This window comes from Spermophilus citellus (assembly GCF_964194105.1).
Source record: "Spermophilus citellus genome assembly, chromosome: 6".
Classification (NCBI taxonomy): Eukaryota; Metazoa; Chordata; class Mammalia; order Rodentia; family Sciuridae; genus Spermophilus; species Spermophilus citellus.
The window spans coordinates 120,890,744-120,911,701 of NC_138187.1; the positions used below are offsets into that span (position 1 = coordinate 120,890,744).

General features: G+C 34.8%; 1 protein-coding gene across 1 annotated transcript in view; it reads left to right on the forward strand.

Annotated features, from left to right (window-relative positions):
- The window catches only part of USH2A (usherin), a gene marked incomplete at its 3' end in the record, with an annotated part of 798,897 nt that overhangs the window by 275,791 nt on the left and 502,148 nt on the right, over positions 1-20,958 (forward strand). The window lies entirely within an intron of this gene.

A 20,958-nucleotide genomic window follows, 5' to 3' on the forward strand; every position in this document is an offset into this window, starting at 1 on the left:
TTTTAAATAAAGCCAGTATTGAGCTGTGTACTGTGTGACCCTACCTCAATTGCCTTATCCTACTTCTGGTCTTACTAGTACTACAATATTATGGAAGCCCCATGGCCTCTGTGAATTACAGATCCTAACAGAACTATTCCAGAGTAACTCCAGAAAACTGTAACTATTTATGATACATAGTTTACTTTTTAAATTTGTATTTGATTTTTATCTTTTCTATTATTTTATGGAAAATATCAGCAAGCAGTTTGTTTTACCATGAGGCTGGCTATTGAGGTGCATTTGTTATGGATCATGATTATATTATAGCTGAAATATAATGAGATTAATTCATGCTTAACTGTTTTCCTAGTTATATCAAAATCATCACTAAGTATTAGTAATTGAACCACTGAATTCTCCTGAAATGCTCTACTTCTGCTTACTGTTCTTAAATGGCAAAAAAGAAAAAAAAATAGGTATATAAAAAATTATGCATAGATAATAATGAAACCCTTTTCTCAGATGGAAGTAGAAGGTAACTCCCTGGTTGAACATTTAGCTCATGATATGTTTCTTCAAGGAAGTAGCATTTGTTTCTAGTCAGCAGGTTCTACTCTACATAGATGTCAGCTTGGAATTGCAGGCTATCCAGCAGACAGATTTTTGATGGGATCACCTACTGTTGCTGCAGTGAAAGATAGAGTGGCCCGTCTACTGCTAATAAATTTAGTAGTCTTCACTATCTCTCTGGCCGGTCTCATACTCTGAGGTGCACAGGATAGGGGCAGATGCAGTGTCTGGGAAGTTTTCCAAATTCCTCTTTAAAAAAGTTAGGCCATAAACACCGGCCTCACTGAGTGGTATCCTTCTGTCTGTAATAAAGTGTCCAGCTACACAGAAAATATGTTTGGAGTACACATCAATTGAAGGGCGGGCAGAGAAATCACAGTTTCGGCTCCAAGTACTCCCTAGAGCGTCTGTGATTTCTGGAGAATATGATGTTCTCCGATGCTTGGGCATATTCTAGGACATTGCTGATTTCCTTTGTATTGGTTGCCTTTCTTTACTTGTAAAGAAAGTAAAATAACTTGTAAAATAACGAGGTCTACTTTCAGTTGTTACTTGGATCCTTTTGTTTAACTGCCAGATTTGTTAAAATAGTTTTATTAAGAGGGCTCATGGCTTAACTAATCGCACATAATTAATGAGTTAGGACATATTTTCGAAATTAACTTGGTAGCTCTGTGTAAGCTTGTATCTTTCCTAAAGAGAAAGGTAATTTTATAAGAAGTCTTTTATATTTGTTTTGCTCATATGTATATTTTTTCATTTCCCCCCACTTTATTGTTGTATTATAGTTGTACACACTTATGAGATTTGTTGTTACATGTTCATATATTCATGTAATATACAATATAACACTGCAATTTAGTCAATGTCATGCCCAAGCACTTCCCCTGCACACCCCATGGTACCTTTCCCCTTTGATTTTTATGATTATTTTATATTCTTTCATTCAACCTCTTAGCCACCCTACAGAATAAGTATTTTCACCCTCAGAGTACATGAGGAATTGAGGCTTGAGGAAGAGGCTTGCTCATGGTACAGTAGTTACTGAATTCCATGGTTGAATCATGAATTGGACACTTCTGATTTAAATGCCAGGGCTGTGCTATAGTGGGGATGAGAGATTTTAAGAACTGTTCTTAGGAAATTGTGCAATGACATGTTAAAAAAGTAATACGTATGAATAGGAGGTGAAATAATTATCAAATATTTCATTCTCAACACTGCTAAGTGTTTTGGATCTGTTGTTTAGTTAGTTTATATGCAGAAAACAGTAAGTAGAGTTAACATTATTTATCTTTCTATTTGTATTCCCAAAGATATTGGGGGATTTTTCTCCCACACCAATTAATTCCAGAATGCTTCTATAAGCTAGATTGTTATATGAAAGAATCCATTCCTTTCCATTTACATAGTTTTCAGATTCTGAGAAAACTCTAATAAAATCTTGGCAACATCTAATATGATAAATTATATGTTAAACCTAAATTTATGATAAGCTGAGGTGTTCTTTATTTTGGATTGTTCATTTAAAATCTCAGACATTAAAACGATTCATGAAATGTGAATGGAAATATCAATTAACAATCAAAGATAAATATTTGGTAGTATATGTTATTATACATTTTTCAATAAGAAAAAACAAGTCAGATTTTGTCCATCAATGATAGGGTTTGTTCATGTATTCATAATATATTTCATACTCATATTGAAAATCTCACTATAAATATCTCATTTCACTATTAGAAATGAATCTCATATAACTGACTTATCTTTCATACCTGCTTTAAATATTTTTACCTTATAAAATATAAGGATAACAATTCAAGCCTAAAATATAGAAGCTTCCAGAGAAAACCAACAATCACTATTAGAGGCAAACCAATCTGGATCTCAGCTGATTTCTCAACCCAAATCCTCAAAGCTAAGAGATCTTGAGATAATATATACTGATCTCTGAAAGAAAATGGATGCCAACCAAAAATAGAAAAATTAAGCTTCAGAATTGATGATGAAATAAAACCTTCCATGATAAGCAAAAGTTAAAAGAATACACGACTAGAAAGTCTACACTACAAAACATACTCAAATGTTTTATGAAGAAGAAATGAAAAATAAAAGTGAAAACCAGCAAAGGGAGAAACTACACTAGGAAAATAGGCAATCAAAGGAGAAACTAATTTAAATTAAAAACCAGAAATAAAATGACAGGGAATAAAAATCATTTCTCAATAATAACATTGAATGTAAATGGCCTAAACTCATCAATCAAAAGACATAGACTGGAAAATTGGATTAAAAAACCAAGACCCAATAATGCGCTGTCTCCAAGAGACTCACCTCATAGGCAAAGACATTCACAGATAAAAGGTAAAAGGATAGGATAAAAACATATCATTCATATGGATCTTGTAAACAAACATTTCAGATAAAGTGGACTTCAAGACAAAGTTAATCAGAAGGGATATAGAAGGCCATTTCATACTGCTTAAGGGATTATATATCGAGACATAACAATCATAAATATTTATTCTCCAATCAATGGAGCATCTACATATATCAAACAAACCCTTCTCAATTTCAAGAAACAAATAGACCACAGAACAATAATACTGGGTGCCATTAACACACCTCTCTTACCATTGAATAGATTCTCCAAACAAAAACTAAATAAGGAAACTATAGAACTACAAAATATAATTAATATTTTAGATTTATCAGACATATATAGAATATTTCATCCATGAATGACTGAACACACTTTCTTCTCAGCAACACATGAAACCTTATCTAAAATACACCAAACCTTAGGCCACAAAACAACTCTTAGAAAAAATACACACACACATACACACACAACACATACACTGATAATATCTTGCATTCTATCAGATCATAATGGAATAAAATTAGAAATAAATGATAACATAAAAAATAGAAGCTACTCTAATACCTGGAGACTAAATAATAAACTCTTGAATGACTAATAGATAACTGAATAAATCACGAATGAAATTTAAAAAAAAATTACTTATGGCAAGGACTGTAGCTCAGTGGTAGAGCGCTTGCATAGCATATTCAAGGCACTGGGTTTAATCTAGAACCACATAAAAAATAAATAAAATAAAGACATCCTCTTTATACAGCTACAAAAATAAATTTTTAAAAAATACTCAGAGATAAATGACAATAGCAACACAAGATGTCAAAATCTCTGGGATACTATGAAGGTTATTTTAAGAAGAAAGTTCATTGCATTGAGCTCATTTATTAAAAGAATAGAAAGCCACCAAATACATAACCTAACATTACATCTCAAAGTCTTAGAAAAAGAATAACAAAACAATACCAAAAGCAGTAGTAGATAGGAAATAATTAAAATCAGAGCCAAAAATTAATGAAATTGAAACAAAATAAAAATTCAGTTCTAAAAAAATCAATTAAACAAAAAGTTAGTTCTTGGAAAAAATAAAATTCATAATTCCTTGACCAAGCTAATGAAAAAAAAAAAAACTAAAGTTACTAAAATTCATGATGTAAAAGGAAATATCACCAAAGATACCACTGAAATACAGGTGATAATCAGAAACTATTTTAAAAATCTATACTTCAATAAAATAGAAAATCATGAAGACATTAACAAATTCTAGATACAGAAGTTTTAAAAATAAGGGTATTCTATAACTTAGGAAATCAAAATTCTATTAATTCATTTGTTCTTACATGTACAAGATATGTTTGGCTAAGTGTTTCATCCCAGGTAAGTAATATGCAATATTCTATGTTAAAATATAATATTTAATTTTGTTATTAAAATAGTTAATCTACCTCATGCTAAGATATTGAACATACTACTATTTTGAGAGTCTAATATTGCTCATGTAATACATGAAGGGTTATGTTGGATGATCAATGCTTCAAACTGCTAAAAATTCCAATTCTGAGTACAGAATATTTAAGTAAACCTCCAAAATTTAAATCAAGGTTTAAACAAAAGCATCAGTCAGTTTAAAACACTCATAGATTTTTTTAAACAAATTATTTCATTATGAGTCTTTTATATAATATTACAATGTTTGTAATTTAAGATTAATATAAATTTACTAATGTGAAAACCTTAGTGATTTACACATTTCATCAACATAAAATGTATTTTTGGTTTTTGGTTGCGTCTGTGGATCTAAAGGAGCAGCAAATCCTACACTGTTTCATGACTTATAGTGGGCAGAAGCACCCATGGTGAAATAGTCCCCTGATCATGTGGGGCTGATGATACTTTCTCCATGGAAAGCAGGAATAGCAAATAGAGGCACCACTCTCTTATGCAGCTGGAAGGGATAATAGTAAACTTCTGGGGGGAAAAAAAAAGTCATGCTTATTTTTTTTTTTTCAGGAAAGCAGAGTAAATCCACTTGATTTATGCAGAGTTTCCTTCTTTCTGTGTAATGCTAGTAATCCAAATGGAACTTGGTAAAAACAGCAACTAAACTATTTCTCAGATTGGCATTCCAAAGGTGACCCTTTCTCTCCTTGTAACTCCCCCGCCCCCATTATCAAAAACAGATCTGTGATCATTTGGAGGAAGGTTCCACTATTGTAGTGTCCCGATGCCAATCATGCCTGCCTTTTAAACTGCCTTTACCGGTGACCCTGCCCAGGAATCAGGAAGTGCCTTTGGGGAGATCTTTGTAGCAAGCCACTGGGGAGAGGAGCACACATGTGCACCTGATGTAATTCCCTTTTATTTGTCTTCACGAGAAATGTGATTACTGATGTTGAATATCTTGCAGATGAGAACTCTGTACAGTTTCTTCATAATAATGCTGTTCAAGGACACTAGATGATTGTCATTCATTTTTGTCTCAGTATTCACCTTCCTCCACATGGCTAAACTAAAATGCTGTAGGATACAAAATGCAATTCATTACCAAGAAATGAAAAGAGAAATGCAGGGCTCCCAAAATATTCTTTAAAACCATGTCATTTTTATCTGTTACTCTGGTGTTTATGCTTTATTATTATTTTGTATTTTTTTGTGAATTGGGACATTTAAGCACTTCATTAAAAGAAAGCTGATTATAAGCAGTTCTAGGGAAGGTGCAAGTAGGGCAAACTTCTTCAGATAGACTAATTAGTAAAAGCATATTAATTCTGACCTTCAACACCCTTGGTGGCCCAGTATTTGTTTTCTTCAGAGTGGGAGCAAGTAATTTTGCCCAGGAAGTGCTTTTTAAAAATAAAAAAGACAGAGCAAAAACAACTAAACACAACCCCAAGTCTTTCCAAAGAAGATTAAAATCACAAGTTGTGCTCAACCCTTGATGTTAGATTTTTTTTTTTAGCCATAGTCATTAAAAAACAAATATGAGGCCTAGCAGTTTGTCGAAGAGGCGGTAAAGACAGAAGGATAAAGACAAGAGTAGGGACATGGAATGAAAGCAAAGTGAAGGAGAAATGGCTTTTAGACATGATGAGACCAGTGTGTTTTCTGAGTGTGACACAATCGGAAGAGACGAGGATGTCTGGTTGAGTTCATTCATGCAGACTGAGAGGGACAGGGGTCCAAATGCATCCTTCTTCAACTGACATAAGCAGGACCAATGGAGGATAACTAGGGATATCAGGAATAAACTTTACAGTCTCTAGGTCTAACTTCATTTAATAGTGAAGTATAATTATGTGCTTAGGAAATTACTTCAGATGACATTGATACAAAGGAGAGTATTATTTTTCCCCACTTACTAAATTTATCATAAAGTCCAGCTTCTGTATGCATGTGTTTTAACCTTTGTATTTTTTAAAGTGATTTGTTTGAAGTATATTTCTATAATTTTGCTTTTTATTTGAAATACTCATTATAGGTATCCAGTAAGCTAAGCTGTCACTGAACATGCCAATACTGTAGAATAATATTTTCACTGAGACAAACTTTTAGTTAACTTCAAACACTCTTTTAATCAACTTCAACATACATTTTTTTTCATCTCTTTTGTTATTTAAAAAAGAGATAAATTCCTACCAATTCAGGCAGCACACACACTCATGTCAGAGTCATAAACACACACTTTCCATTGTGTCCTGGGTCTACATACAGGCTGAAATTTACCTTCTTAAGTTGTCCAGTGACTTTTCTTCTAATATTTTGAGCATTCCAGAATCTTCTCAATGACTTCACTGCTATTTTTAAAAGTGTCATCTCTTAATGAAATTCTGTACTAAAATTGACACAGATAAATTTGAATTCCCATTTCATCCAGCTTAAATAAATAGAGTAACTTTGAGCAGAAAAAAAAAATTATTGTGGTTACTAGTGGTAGCGAAGCTAGTACCTCAGAAGGGGATGGCTTTCAATTTTATAAAATGAATGTTTTATACAGGTATTTTCTTCAAAAATTTTAAGCATTTAAAGAATTATAGTTATTTTATATGTTAGGATTAATAAAACACCATTTAAAAAGTATAAATAATTTTATTTCCACTCAGAAGACTCCAGTGATATCAATGCAGAAATACAGTATCTTTCAAAACCCTCAGCTAGTGGCTTGGGGAAGTGTTTTACAAGATCATGGATCACGTTCCATTTGAGTGGGGGAAATTTCAAGTAATTTTTGACCCCATTGAATGTCTGTACATTGAAGGAGGTCTGCAAACATAGCACTCGGGTGTTTGAAGACATGAGAGGGGAGGCTCAGAGGCTGATACTCTCCCAGCCATTGAGCAGTCTCAGCTGGACCTGGAATGCAACTTTAAAGAGGAGGTATTGAAGAGGAAGGGGACGTCGGGGAGGAAACACCTGCTTATGCACCTAGGCCATCTTCATCATTCCAGGCAGCGGCAGCCACATCATTCCCACAAAGAAAGGGCATCACAGGAGGAATTTCATATAAGAAACACATGGGAATCATTTAATGATCCTCTCTCCCAGGCAGGCAGAAAATTGGAAAATGAAGGTGTCCCTATCTCAGCTTCATCCCTCTATTTCCTTCTCTGAACCTGTTCTGTTCTTTCTCCTGTGTTTGCTATCCACAGTGAGAGCTACAGATTGCATGATAGAAACCTGAACATGTCCTTAAACACTATTCCCCACTTTCCTCCTCAGCTTCCTTCCATTGTCTCTCCTCTGGATGTTCTTGGTACATCTCTTAGAACTATGCATCATTCTATAGCTGCCAGCTGCTGTGGGCCTTTCTGCCCACAGTTTCACGCTTCCCTATGCCTCCTTCAAACTAAGGATCTTTCTTAATCCTTGTTTAAAGCTTTTCAATAGATTCTCAATAAAACGTGCTGCACACACTCTTTTCTGCTAACCTGCTACCTTCTGCCCTCCTCTCTCCATCCATATACACCCAGGTTCACTGTCCAGCTCTGTGGCCCTCCTTCAGTGCACCTGTTGATGTTCTCCCAGATGCCCTTGTCTTTGGCCAAACTGATACCATTACCTGTTCTGCTCTTCCTTGTTGGCATGCTCTTCTCTTTCCTTTTACTTCAATAACCACTATAAATAGATTTTGAACAGTCCTCATCCTCTTCGTATACCAAATCTGAGTTAGGCGTCTTTCCTATATACTACCACAGATACCAAGAATTTCTCTATTATAGTCCTTGCCATACTCTATTAGAATTGGTTTCCCAGTTATCTGTGTACCAAGTAGACAGAAATTATAACTGTATTTTTAACAAGTTATAACATTTTGGGCCTTGCACAACATAGGACACCTACCAGATGTTCAGTAAATGTTTGTTGAATGGAGTTAACTTAATGAGTGATAGACAAGGAAAACCTTTATGAAAGATCACTTAACTATGAGAATTACTTAATCGTGTGATTCACTGTGATTGAAAGTATATTATACATTTTTAAAAGCTACCTTTTTAGGAGTTTCGATAGCTTAGAGTTTGGTCTCCATTATTCTTACATGCAGAAATAGATTTAAAATCCTATAGCAGTTAGAGACAAAACAATATTCATATTAATGATCCTTAGTTGATGGTGACATTGATTCTGTGTTGATTGCTGTAACTACAGTTATACCAGAAATTGTTTTTTTTTGTTGTTGTTTTTTTTGTTTTGTTTTTCAGAAATTGTTTTTTTTTAACCTAGTTTTCACACTGGATTTCTGGGAACCAGATTGTTGCACATCTTTTAGATACAGGATCTCTTTAGGCTTATTAAATTTTGAGGTTAATGAATATTTTGACACTTTTACCTATACATATCATTATAGCTTATTGCAATAGGTTTAAGATGACAGTCATAATAAACATGTACAGTACAATGAAAAGCACTTTTAATCTTGAAAGTGCTTTATAAACAACAGTGATCAATGCTATGAATGGATTAACAGCATCATACTGATTGAATTCTATTTCAAGGGCAATGGAGGTATTGATGTTGACAATCTAGTTCTTAAGGATGAGGGTAGTAAAGAGTGCAGGTTCTGGATGCCGACCTTCCAGGTTTAAAACTTGGCTCTCTGGCACACTGGGGTGCCACTTGCATAAGTCACTCCCCCATTCTGAAGCTCAGTTTCTTCATCTGCAAAATGGACTGTTGTAAGGTTTCAATTCTAATAAGAAGGACAAACAGTACCTTAGTGGTCATCATTATGTATGCATTTATGGTTAATGTTCCATAATTCACAACTTGAATTATGGGAATCTCCATTTCGTATATATACATTTTATGTGCCTAAGCCATATAAATCTTGAAGATACTCTTTTATGACCTTCCTCTACTACATAGCCCTGATTGCTCATTTCATTTTATGCAATCTATGAACCTCTGACCTTTATTTTTATGTTCTTTATTTGTGTCTTTCTTCTTTCTTTAGGGCTGACATTCTCCATGCTTCATCTCTGAACTTGTGGTGGCAATATTTAAAATTCAATATGCATAGATAAACCTAACTCTATTTTCCCCTCATATTTACCATCTATTTTCTTAAAAAGTAAGACTGTTAGCTGGTCTATTTTCTCACCTACCCGTCATGCCATAGTCCTCTGCCATGTGAATCTTTTCTGTCTTTATTGTAAATATTTTCTCCAAGATAGTCAACAATTTTCAAGATTATCAATGGTTTTTAACAGAGTAAACTTTTAAAAATCTTTACCCTATATGCCAATAAAGTGTGTTATTGTTATTAAGAAACATAAAGAAACTTAATGTTTCTTACCAGGTTTTCTCTTCTGTTTTCTGCAAACTGTGTTTCAAATCTTTGTCTTTGCTTTCTGTATCCACCTTCATGTGAAGGAATTCAAGCATTCACTCAGTCCACATAAAGTTCTTTCCTAATTTCCCAGATGCTGACTGGTGTTGTCAATAAGGATAGTAAGCAAAATAAGTACAGCCCCTAGCCTTAAAGAGATCATGAATCAAACACACAATTAATTAAAAGTGACTTCTGTCTACAGTGGTGAGCATGTCAAAATGTCCTTCTGATGAGAAAAATAAAAGCCTGACAACAATTCTTAGTAGATAGTAATGGCATCATTGAATAACTACAACTACCAGGACTTAGAGGATCAAGATCCCAGAAATAAGGAACATTCCTTAGGTGAACTTTTTATTTATCTTTGTTTTTTTATATTATCTTTCATTTTCTAATCTGTATATTGCATAGTCTAAGAAAAGTATAAACAATAGTATGATTTACTTACCAAGAAACAGGGGTCCTGGTAAACATGCCATGCTTTCAGGTGATATCCTAGTATTAGTTCTGAGAGAAAGCTTTAATTCAGTTCAACTACTTGATAGGATCAAAGATAATCCAGAACCCTTACTAAAGTGTATTTTTATTGTAATTATGACACGTATTAATCATACAGATTAATGGGTTTCATTGTGATATTTCCATACATTATATATAACACGTTGATTATTACAAGGATCCATCCATCCTTCTTCTATTTTTTTCTCCCTAGTGTGCTGCCCAGTCCCTAGTAATTCCTATTCTACTTTCAGTTATTTACATATATACATACATACACATATATCTTTTGTTTTTGCTTTAGTCTTCATATCTGAGAGAGGGCATGTGATATTTGTCTTTCTGTGTCTGCCATACTTAGCTGAACATTATGGACCACAGTTTCATCCACTTTTACTGCAGATGACAGAATTTCAAAATATTCTTTATGGCTGAATGATACTTAATTGTGTGTACATATCATGCTTTCTTTATCCATTCATCTAATGACAGGAACATAGGATGATTCTATATCTTAGCTATTGTGAGTGGCACCAAAATAAACATGAGTGTGCAGTATCTCTTTTGTATTCTGACTTCGTTTCCTTCAGATACATACCAGGAACAGGATAGCTGGATTGTGGTATTTCTATTTTTAGTTTTTGAGGAACCTCCATACTGTTTTCATAGTAGCTATACTATCATAGTAGTTCCCCCAGCAGTGTATAAAGTTCCCTTTCACCACATCCTCAACAGAATATTTTATTTTTTAAATTTTAAAATTTTTATTTATTTTTTGATAATGGCTATTTTAATTGGGGCAAAATGGTACCTCACTGTGATTTTGATTTGCATTCCCCTGATGGCTAATGATAGCATTTTTAATATATTTGTTGTTTATTTATATTTCATTATTTTGAGAAGTGTCTATTCAGATCATTAGTGTTTTTGTTTGTTTGTTTGTTTTTTGGTTCTTGTTGTACCAGAGATTGAACCCAGGGGCATTTAATCACTGAGCCACATTCCCAATCCTTTCTATTTTGAGACAATTTCTCACTAAGATGCTGAGACTGGCTTTGAATTTGCAATCCTCCTACCTCAGCCTTCTGAACTGCTAGGATTACAGGCATGTGTCACCATGCCCAGTAATTTTTTGCCCATTTTTAATTGGATTATTTGGTTTTTGCTGTTATGTTTTTCAAGTTTTTCTTAATTATATTCTGTATATTAAGATAATAGCTGGCAAATATTTTTTCCATTTTGTAGGCTATTACTTCATTGTAAATTGTTTTATTTGCTGTGTAGTTCAGTATAATTCCATTTTTCAGTTTTTGTTCTTGTTTTCTGTGCTTTTAGAGTTCTTTGTAGGAAATTATAGCCTATTCTGATATCATGAAGTTTTTCATGTTTTCACATATAACTTCAGAATTTGGATGTGACATAAATGACTTTGATTTATTTCAATTTGATTTTTATACAGAATGAGAATTTCTTGTGCACATGGACATCCAGTTCTCCTAGAACTGTTAAACTTTTTATCCTTTCTCCAATGTGTGTTTTGGGCAACTTTGTCAAGCATCAATTGACTATTAGACATTTTGTTTTTTAGTTCTCTATTCTGTTCTTTTGGTCTGTGTCTGTTTTTGTGTTAATTTTGTTACTATAACTCTCTAGTATGTCTTAAAATCAAGTATTGTGATGCCTCCAACTTTGCCCTGTTTGCCTATGGTTTGTTTAGCTATTGGGGGTCGTTTGTGCTTCTGTATGAATTTTAAGATTTTAAAAATAGTTCTGTGAAGAATGCCATTGGCATTTTGATGGGAATTGGGGAACTTCCTTGAATCTGTAGAACCCATTAGATAGTATGGACATTTCAGCTATAGTAATTCTTTCAACTAGTAAACATGGGAGAACATTCCTTTTTTTTTTTTTTTTTTCTGGTCATCTTCATTTTCTTTCATCAGAGTTTTGTAATTTTCATTGTATGGGCCTTAATTGCTAAGTTTATTTCTGTGTATTTTATTTATTTATTTTTTGTGGCTATTGTGAAATGGATTGCTTTCTTGATTTCTTTTTTATTAAATTTGTTATTGGTGTATAGAAAAGTTACTGATGTTTGTATGTTAGTGTTGTGCCCTGCTTGTGTACTGTTGTGGTTTGATTTGAGGTGTCCCCCCGAGGCTCATGTGTGAGACAATGCAAGAAGTTCAGAAGGGAAATGATTGAGTTGCAAGAGCCTTAACCCAATCAGTGAATCAGTCACCTGATGGGATTAATTGAGTGGTGACTGAAGGCCGGTGGGATGTGGCTGAAGAAGGTGGAGCATTTGGGGCGTGGCTTTGGTGTATATATTTATATCCTGCTAGTGGAATCTCTCTCTCCTTTCTGATCATCATGTGAGTCCTTTCTCTCTGCCACCTATTCTGCTATGATGTCTTGCCTTATCTCGAGCCCTGAGGAATGGAGCTTGCTGTCTATGGACTGAGACCACTGAAATGATGAGCCCTCAAATAAACTTTCCCTCTTCTACAGCTGTTCTGTCCTTTAATCACAGCAGTGAAAAAGCTGATTTAAACATGTACTGAATTCATTTATTAGTCTTAGTAGCCTTTTTGGTAGAGTCTTTAGATTTTTCTCTATAGAGAATCATATCAGTTACAAATAGGAATAAATTCTCTTCCTCCTTTCCTTTTTATGTGCTTTTTATTTTCTGATTGCTCTGGCTAAAGTTTCTAGTTTTATATTGAATCAAGAGCAGGGACAGTAGACTTTCTTGTTTTGTTCCTTATGGGAAGTGCTTTCAGTTTTTTCCCCCATTTAGTATGATGCTGACTGTAGTTTTATCATATATTATCTTTATGATATCAAAATATGATGCTTATACCTAATTTGTTCATGGCTTTTACTAGGTGGGAATGTTGAAACTTACCAGATGCTTGTTCTACATCCATGGAAATGGTCATGTGATTTTTATACTTGATTCATATATGTCATGTAGTGTGCTTATTGACATGTGTTTATTAGATCATCCTTGCATCCCTGGACTGAAACCAACTTGATCATTATCTATGATCTTTATGATGTGCTGTTGATTTCATTTGTAAGTATTTTGTTGAAGATTTTTATAGCTGTATTCACGAGGGATATTGTTCCATACTTTTCTTATTTTGTTGTATCTACATCAGATTTTGGTAGCAAGGTAACCATTCGCTGCATAGAATGAGTTTGGAAGGGTTCTCTCCCTTCAATTCTCTGAAATAATTTGAAAAGCTCTTTCTCTCTCCTGTTACACCTAATGGTGTTTGTTTTATAAAATTATATGCTCCATTATTAGATGCGTATAAATTTATAGTCAGTATATCTTCTGGATGAATTGATCCCATGATCAGTATTCCGTGACCTTCTTTGTCTCTTTCCACTCTTTTTGTCTTGAAGTCTATTAAATAAAGTTACCCCTGCTTATTTTCAGATTGTGTTTTCTTGGAATAACATTTTCCATCATTTCACTTTAGTCCGTGTGCATCCTTACTTGTGATGTGGGTTTCTTGTAGGCAGCATATTGTTGGGTATTGCTTTTTAATCCATTCACCAATTCTGTATCTTTTAACTGGACATTTAAAATCATTTCCATTCATAGTTATTAATGAAAGGTATGAACTTGTTTTTGTCATTTTGTTGGCTTTTTTTCTCCTTGTTTTGAATGTTTTGTTGGTTTTTTTTGTTGTTGTTGTTGTTATTCAATTCATTCTCTCTCTTTCATCTTTGGGTTTTATAACTTATTGTATTGACAAAGTTGTATTGATTCTTTTCTAGTTCTCATGTGTTTATCTACTCTCCAAGTGGGATTTGTGCTTTTGTTTATTATCATGATGGTAGTTACCTTCCTTCCAACTTCTGAGTGTAGGATTCCCTTAAGCATATTTGGAAGACTGACTTGCCCTCCATCACTTTCTTGGAAAATCTCTATTTCTTCTTTAATTCTGAAGGTTAGCCTTGCTGATTATAATAATCTTGGTTAGCAGTTACTTTCTTTCAGGAATTGAAATATATAGTTCCATACCCTCCTGGCCTATAGGACTTCTGCTGAGAAATCTGTTGTTAGCTTAATGGGTTTGCTCTTAATGATGTTGTGACTTGACACTTTTCTCTGGAAAAATTTTAAAGTCTTTCTCTCTACTCTACTTTTGACAGTTTAACTATGTTGTGGTGAGGTTCTTTTCTGATTATGTCAATTTGGGGTCTGAAGGTCTCCTGTTCCTAGATGTCTGTCTTCTCCATGATTAGAGAAGTTTTCTCCTATTATTTCATTGGATAAGTTTTCAATGCTCTTAACTTTTATTTCTTCCCCCTCAGGTATGCTAATAATGTAGATCTTTGATCTTTTGCCTCTCAAATGTCTTCTATGCTTTTTAAAAATTCTTTCCTATTTCCTTTATTTGTGTTTGACTGTTTCAAAAGAGCTAGCTATAAAGTCGGATATTCTTTCTTCCACTTGATGTAGTCTGTTATTGAGGTTTTCAACTGAATTTTTTTATACTACTTATAGTATATCCCTAAGGTTTAAATATTATCCCTAAGGTTTCTGATTGGATCTTTTTTCAGGATCTCTGTTTATAGAATTTCTCATTCAAATCCTGAATTGTCTTCCTAATTTTATTTACCTATGAATCCACATTCTTTTTGATCTCTTAGAAGTTTAAAAATTCTGGGTTTTTAAAACATATTTCTTGTGTTTCTATGTGAGATTTGTATATAAGATAAAATAGATATCTCTACCACTTTTTGGAAAATGGCCTTCTTAATTACTGGCTTTCTCCTTAAGATGTGTCTTGGGGTATCAATTTGTTATGCAATGTTGAGTTAATTTCTAGCTAGGTACCATAATGTAATATTCCTATAGCTTCTTCAGCTGTGATTACAGAGTTTGGGTATAGCACATATTGTATGACAGAGAGACTCACTTTCTCTACAGGTCACAGAAGGATAGGGACTCTCTAGCAGTTTAGACAGGAATGGTATAGACAGCAAAGAGTATACAGGTACACCTAGTGTGATTACTCCTACCATGGAAGTGGTGACCACATCCCAATAGGAGGATGTGGGTTTTCTCAGGCACTGTTGATTTTGACTTTGTTACTTGAATGGGTCTCTCAAATTGGCTGCTACAATAGTTGTGAGGGGCCAGAAGCACTTGTCCCCCTGTTAGATACTGCTACAAGTCCAAGCACTTCATGGGGAAAGGCAGGAGTGGGAAATAACGGTATCCAATCTGTGTCTCTCACTTTAGTTTTGTCATCAGTGCCTGATCAGACAAGGTTCAGGAGTGACTGGTGCATAGGTACAGAGACTGTAAAAGTTGTGTTATTCCTCTCTGCTGCTACTTGGGCATTCTTTCCCAGGACCAGCACCTCAGACTCACCCTAGATATGCACAACTGGGGATGGCAAACAGCCAGGAAGTTTTCCTCTCCTCCACTCTAGTGCCCACCAGGGATACAGTGGTAGTAATGGTTGCTGGAGCCAGGCAGAATTCCTCTCAGCTGAGTGGCTCACAGGTGTATGTGAGAGAAGAACTCACTCATGACTGCACAGTTTCTCTCCAGACCTTCTTGTGGTGTGGGCTTAGGGATAGGCATTGCTTAAAACTGCCCAGCACACCTCTGTGGGCAGGGAAGCAGTGGATAGTTCTTTCTACATCTTATTAGCAACAGGCACCCTGCATGGCACTGAGAGAGGGAGTGGCATAGGCAACTGCCCTCAGTCCTAGCATCCAGCCAAAACCACACATAATCAACTATGTCCCTGGTCTCAGATGTCAAACTCCCTAATCCCTGGTTGTTATGAGGGGCACATGCCTTCCCCTGCATTGAAGCACCCATGCCACCCTAGACAGCACTCTTGGCAGGTTTGTTTCAGAGTCACTGCTATGAGCCAAGCCATCCCCAGAGCCAGCGCAGTGAAATGTCTGTGGGGTCTGTAAATGGTTTAGATATGAGGTGTCCCCCAGAAGCTCATGTGTGGGACAGCGCATGAAAGTTTAGTGGCAAAACAATTGTGTCATGAGAGCTTTAACCTAATCAATGAGTTAATCCACTGATAGGGATTAACTGAGTGGTAACTATAGACAAGTAGGGTGTGGCTAGAGGAAATAGGTCACTATGGGCGTGACTTTGGGATTTATATTTTGTTCCTGGTGAGCAGACTTCTCTCTGCTTCCTGATTGCCATGTCCTGAGCTGCTTTCTTCCTCCATGCCCTTCCACCATGATGTTCTCCCTCAACCTTGGGCTGAGAGCAATGGAGTCAGCCATCTATGGACTGAATGGGTTAATGCCAAATAAACATTTCTTCCTCTAAACTTGTTCTTGTCAGGTCTTTTGATTACAGTGGCAAAAAAGCAGAATAAAACAGGGTCTCAGAGATGTTAATATTTAGGGCTTTCTCACTCCTAAACCAGTCCAAATCCAATAGTAGGTCCCCTTTCAAGATTGTTCCAGTTACAGGTTTTGTTTGTCATAGTATTGGAAAGCTGACTAACACAGATACAGTGTCTGAGAGGTGAGCAAGAGGTTAACGATACTATAATAATAATCTTCGTGATCTTTAATGTAATGATGTATGTTTTTGAAGAGATGAAACATTGTATATAAGACACTCAGATCTGTTGCATCTGGGGAAACAGCTAGAAATGTTCATTTTGATATCTGTAGATCTATTCTGTTAAGCATACATACCTACCCTGTGATCAAGTTATTCTTCAGAGGATATATCTAAGAGAGATTGAAGAGTTTGTCCACACAAAAGACATGCAAAAAATATTCATTTCCCACATAGTCACAATAGCCCCAAACTGGAAACAGCATGAATGTGCATCAATAGGTAAATGAATAAATAATAGCAGTATATCCATATAGTGGATTATTACTAAGCAATTCAAAAGTTTAATCTCAATTTATAGTTTAATGTCAATTTATATGCTGAGTAAAGAAAACAGAAAACTTAGTGATAATTTCACTTAATCAAATTCTTTAAAATCCAGCTGGGCATAGTGTGCATATTTATAATCGGAGTGGTTTAAGAGACTGAGGCAGGAGGTTTACAAGTTCAAAGTTAGCCTCAGCAATTTAGTGAGACCCTGTCTCAAAACAACAACAACAACAACAAACAGTTTGGGGATGTAGCACAGTGGTAAAGCACCTCTGGGTTAAATCCCTAGTACCAAAAAATAAAATAAAACATAAAATGCAAACTAATTTCTAGAGACACAAAGGAGGTCAGTGGTTGCCCAGAGTTGAGAAGAGGGTGATGCAAACATCCTGTAATTTCAGTTGTGATGGGGTTTTATAGGTATGTACATCTGTCAAATTTATTGATTTGTTCTGCTTCAATTGATGCAGTTTATTTTGCACAAATTATACATCGATAAAAATTAATAAAAGAAAAAGTTCTTCAGGTGATTCTTGCAATATTCAGATAAGAGAATCTTAGAACTATACTATGATGAACAAATTTCATTAACTTTGTTTAGAGAAAAAAAACCTGCCAATTCTCTTACATTAAATTACTGGTAATGAACTTCTTTGATAGAAACTTCAGCAGTGTATGAACTTTAGATGTAATGCTCCAAATTTCACCTGAATTCAATTGGTATCAAGCATATATTACAAAGCTGAAGAAAAACGGGTTCCATGAAAGTATCCTGACAGCAAGGATCTCATACAATATCAATAAAATAACACATTTTTTCTTTCTAAAATAGGGTTTCTTTTGATCTCATTCACATTTGGACAGAAACTTTTATAAACAGAAAAGACGGTAGTTTGCCTATTTTTCAGGTATTTTATCATAAGGAATTTAATCAGTATGAATATGAAATGCACATTTTAATATTCAGTTGACCAGTTCTTGCTTTGATGCAATTGCACCTCTGTAATGTATTTTTCATAGCTCATATAATTGGTGTTAATAGGGTATGTTATTAAGTTTAACTGTGAGAAAAATAGTTTGCTGAAAACTGATTTCTTCTGCATACTTACAAATTCAGCAGTCAGAAAAAAATTGGAGAAATATAATTAAGGATTGCAAAATCAATTTGACACTCACTTAAAATGTGTTGAGTGGAGGCAGCAAGCAGCAGCTTACATCTGATGCCGTGCTCTCCTTGTTTACTTCATAAAATTGTGCAAATTAGAACTTTAATATCTAGAGCTGTTAATGCCTCATTAAAAACTTTCAGCAAATATCCTATTTTGAGTTTTTCCCCCATATATGTAATATGCAACATTATCTCTGTTATGTGGACCTCTATATGGCAATACATTTAGGAATATTAAGTTAAATTAGAGAGATGAAATGAAAAAGAAAAACTTTTAAAATATCACATCTCAGGAAGAGACACTGGCAGTGTCTGAGAATTGTTTTCCATGCAATGAATTCCCTATTTTCTTTTTGACTCTTGGTGGTGGTGTTAGTGTCTGATATACACTGGACCTTCTATTGGATTAGGAATATGTAGCTGGATTCAGAAGACTTGTTCCTTGTTCTGATAGACTTTGTGGGATAGAATCCATGACTGTTTGGCTGCTCCTAACCATTATTCTACACTGCTGTTTTGAACAGAAAAACAGTATACAATAAAACAGTATACAATAGCCAAAAACAAGCAATCAACAAAAACAATTTTAAAAATCCTCAAACATTAGAATTTAAAGGAAAAAAGGGGGGAGTTGAAGACATGGATTTGGTGGTGGTTTCAGACATGCTTTATGTTATAAAGCCTAGGACTGACCCTTCTTATAGTGCTGACCCTGCTTCTGCCAAGGAAGAAGTACTGTGTACTTCTGTACTGTGGCCCTTGAACTGGGCAAATATCATGATTAGGACAAGTATAGACATCTCATCCATGCAGAAAGGATCCTCTTCTGGTGGGAATTTGGAATTAGAATTCAGTACTAACCAGTCAGTCTGTTCTCTTGTGAATGTAACCTATATAATCTAATTGAAATGAGATGTGGAGTTGGCTTACTGCTGTGTCAGCTATGGGTAGGAATGAGACTGGGGAGGGAGAGAGAAAATGCTGAAGCAGATAATAAAGAGCAGCAGTCTATTCCCAAAGGTTTTCCCATGCAAGAATTTTGGCCAGGAAGAGACTGTAGTCCTGATCTTAAGTGCCAGAACATACCATCATCTCTGGATAATAAATTTCTTCCTTTCTTCTCTCTCTCCCTCCCTTTTTTTTAACCTTTCTTTTCTTCCTTCTTGAAGTACTTTAGTCTGAATATACCAGAGATTCTTAACTTAAAAAGAAGCTACCAGCATTTGAAAAAGCACTGAAGCCATGGAATGGATTAAATGATTCAGGATCAAGGAGAGACCTTAGAAGATAGGAGTCATCTGGGGATAAACAGCAGAAAGTAATGGAGAGCAGGAAAGCAGGCTGAGGTGCTGCAGGCCTGTAATTCCAGCAGCTCAGGCAGGAAGATCACAAGTTCAAAGCCAGCCTCAGCAGTAGGGAGGCACTAAGCAACTCAGTGAGACCCTGTCTCTAAATAAAATACAAAATAGGGCTGGGAATGTGGCTTAGTGGTTGAGTGCCCCTGAGTTCAATCCCCAATACCATGACCACCACCACCAACAACAACAACAACAAAAACACAACGAAGAAGGAATATCAGAGAGATAGGTGGAGAAGTAAAGGAGAATCAAGGCAAGACATAGTCACAAGAATAAAACTTTGCCCAATGGTAAGATGAACAGCTAACACAAGCTGCTGGGTTTTACCATTTTTGTAACTGTATGCCCTGCCCTGCCATCAGACAAAATTTTTTTAATTGCTTTTTTTTTTTTTTTTTTTTTTGGTACTAAGGATTGAACCCAGGAGATATTTACCACTGAGATATATCCTCAATCGTTTTTTTTTTTTTTTTTTTTTTTTTTTTTTTTTTTTTTTTTTTTTAATTTTGAGATAGGATCTTACCATTTGCTGAGTACATTGCTGACTTGCTAAGTCTGGCCTTGAACTTGATATCCTCCTGCCTCAGCCTCCAGAGTCACAGGGATTATGGTTGTATACCACCATTCCCAGCTTGATAAAACTATTTTTAAAATATATGTATTTTATAATGTTTAGGTCCTTCCCCAAATTTCTAGCACTATATAAATTTCCAATACATATTTATTTGCTAAATAATTATAATTTCTGGAAGTTTATTTTCAAAAGATATGCATTTATTTTAGCCAAAGATATTCTTAAAATTTTGCTTAAATATGTTTTTGTTAGTTTGTCTCTGTATGTTTTCAATGAAAAGTTAAGTTAAAGGTATGTTTTCTAAGTAGTAAAAAATATCTCCATTCCAAGATGCAGAATATGTGCTGGGATAGTTAAAATTCTAGGAGAATACTTTGCTCTTTTCTTGATCAGGTCTTCATTCTCCAAAGGACTCTATTTAAACTACAGGTCATTTCTCATTGGAATAGCTAGGGGAGATTAGCTGCATTGTTACTGATGCTCCTGATATTTTCTTACTATGAAACATTGTAGCAACACATTCTTAGCCAATCTGATAAGATAAAATGTTCATAATACTTATAGGATAAAAGGGTATCATCACTACTTCAGGTCCTTTAAATCCAATCTTCTGATCTGCATGAGATTGCATTTTTTGCTCTCATTTGCTCATTTCCCCAAAGGAAGTCCTGATGTGGCTACTGGTCCTGTCTTGTATT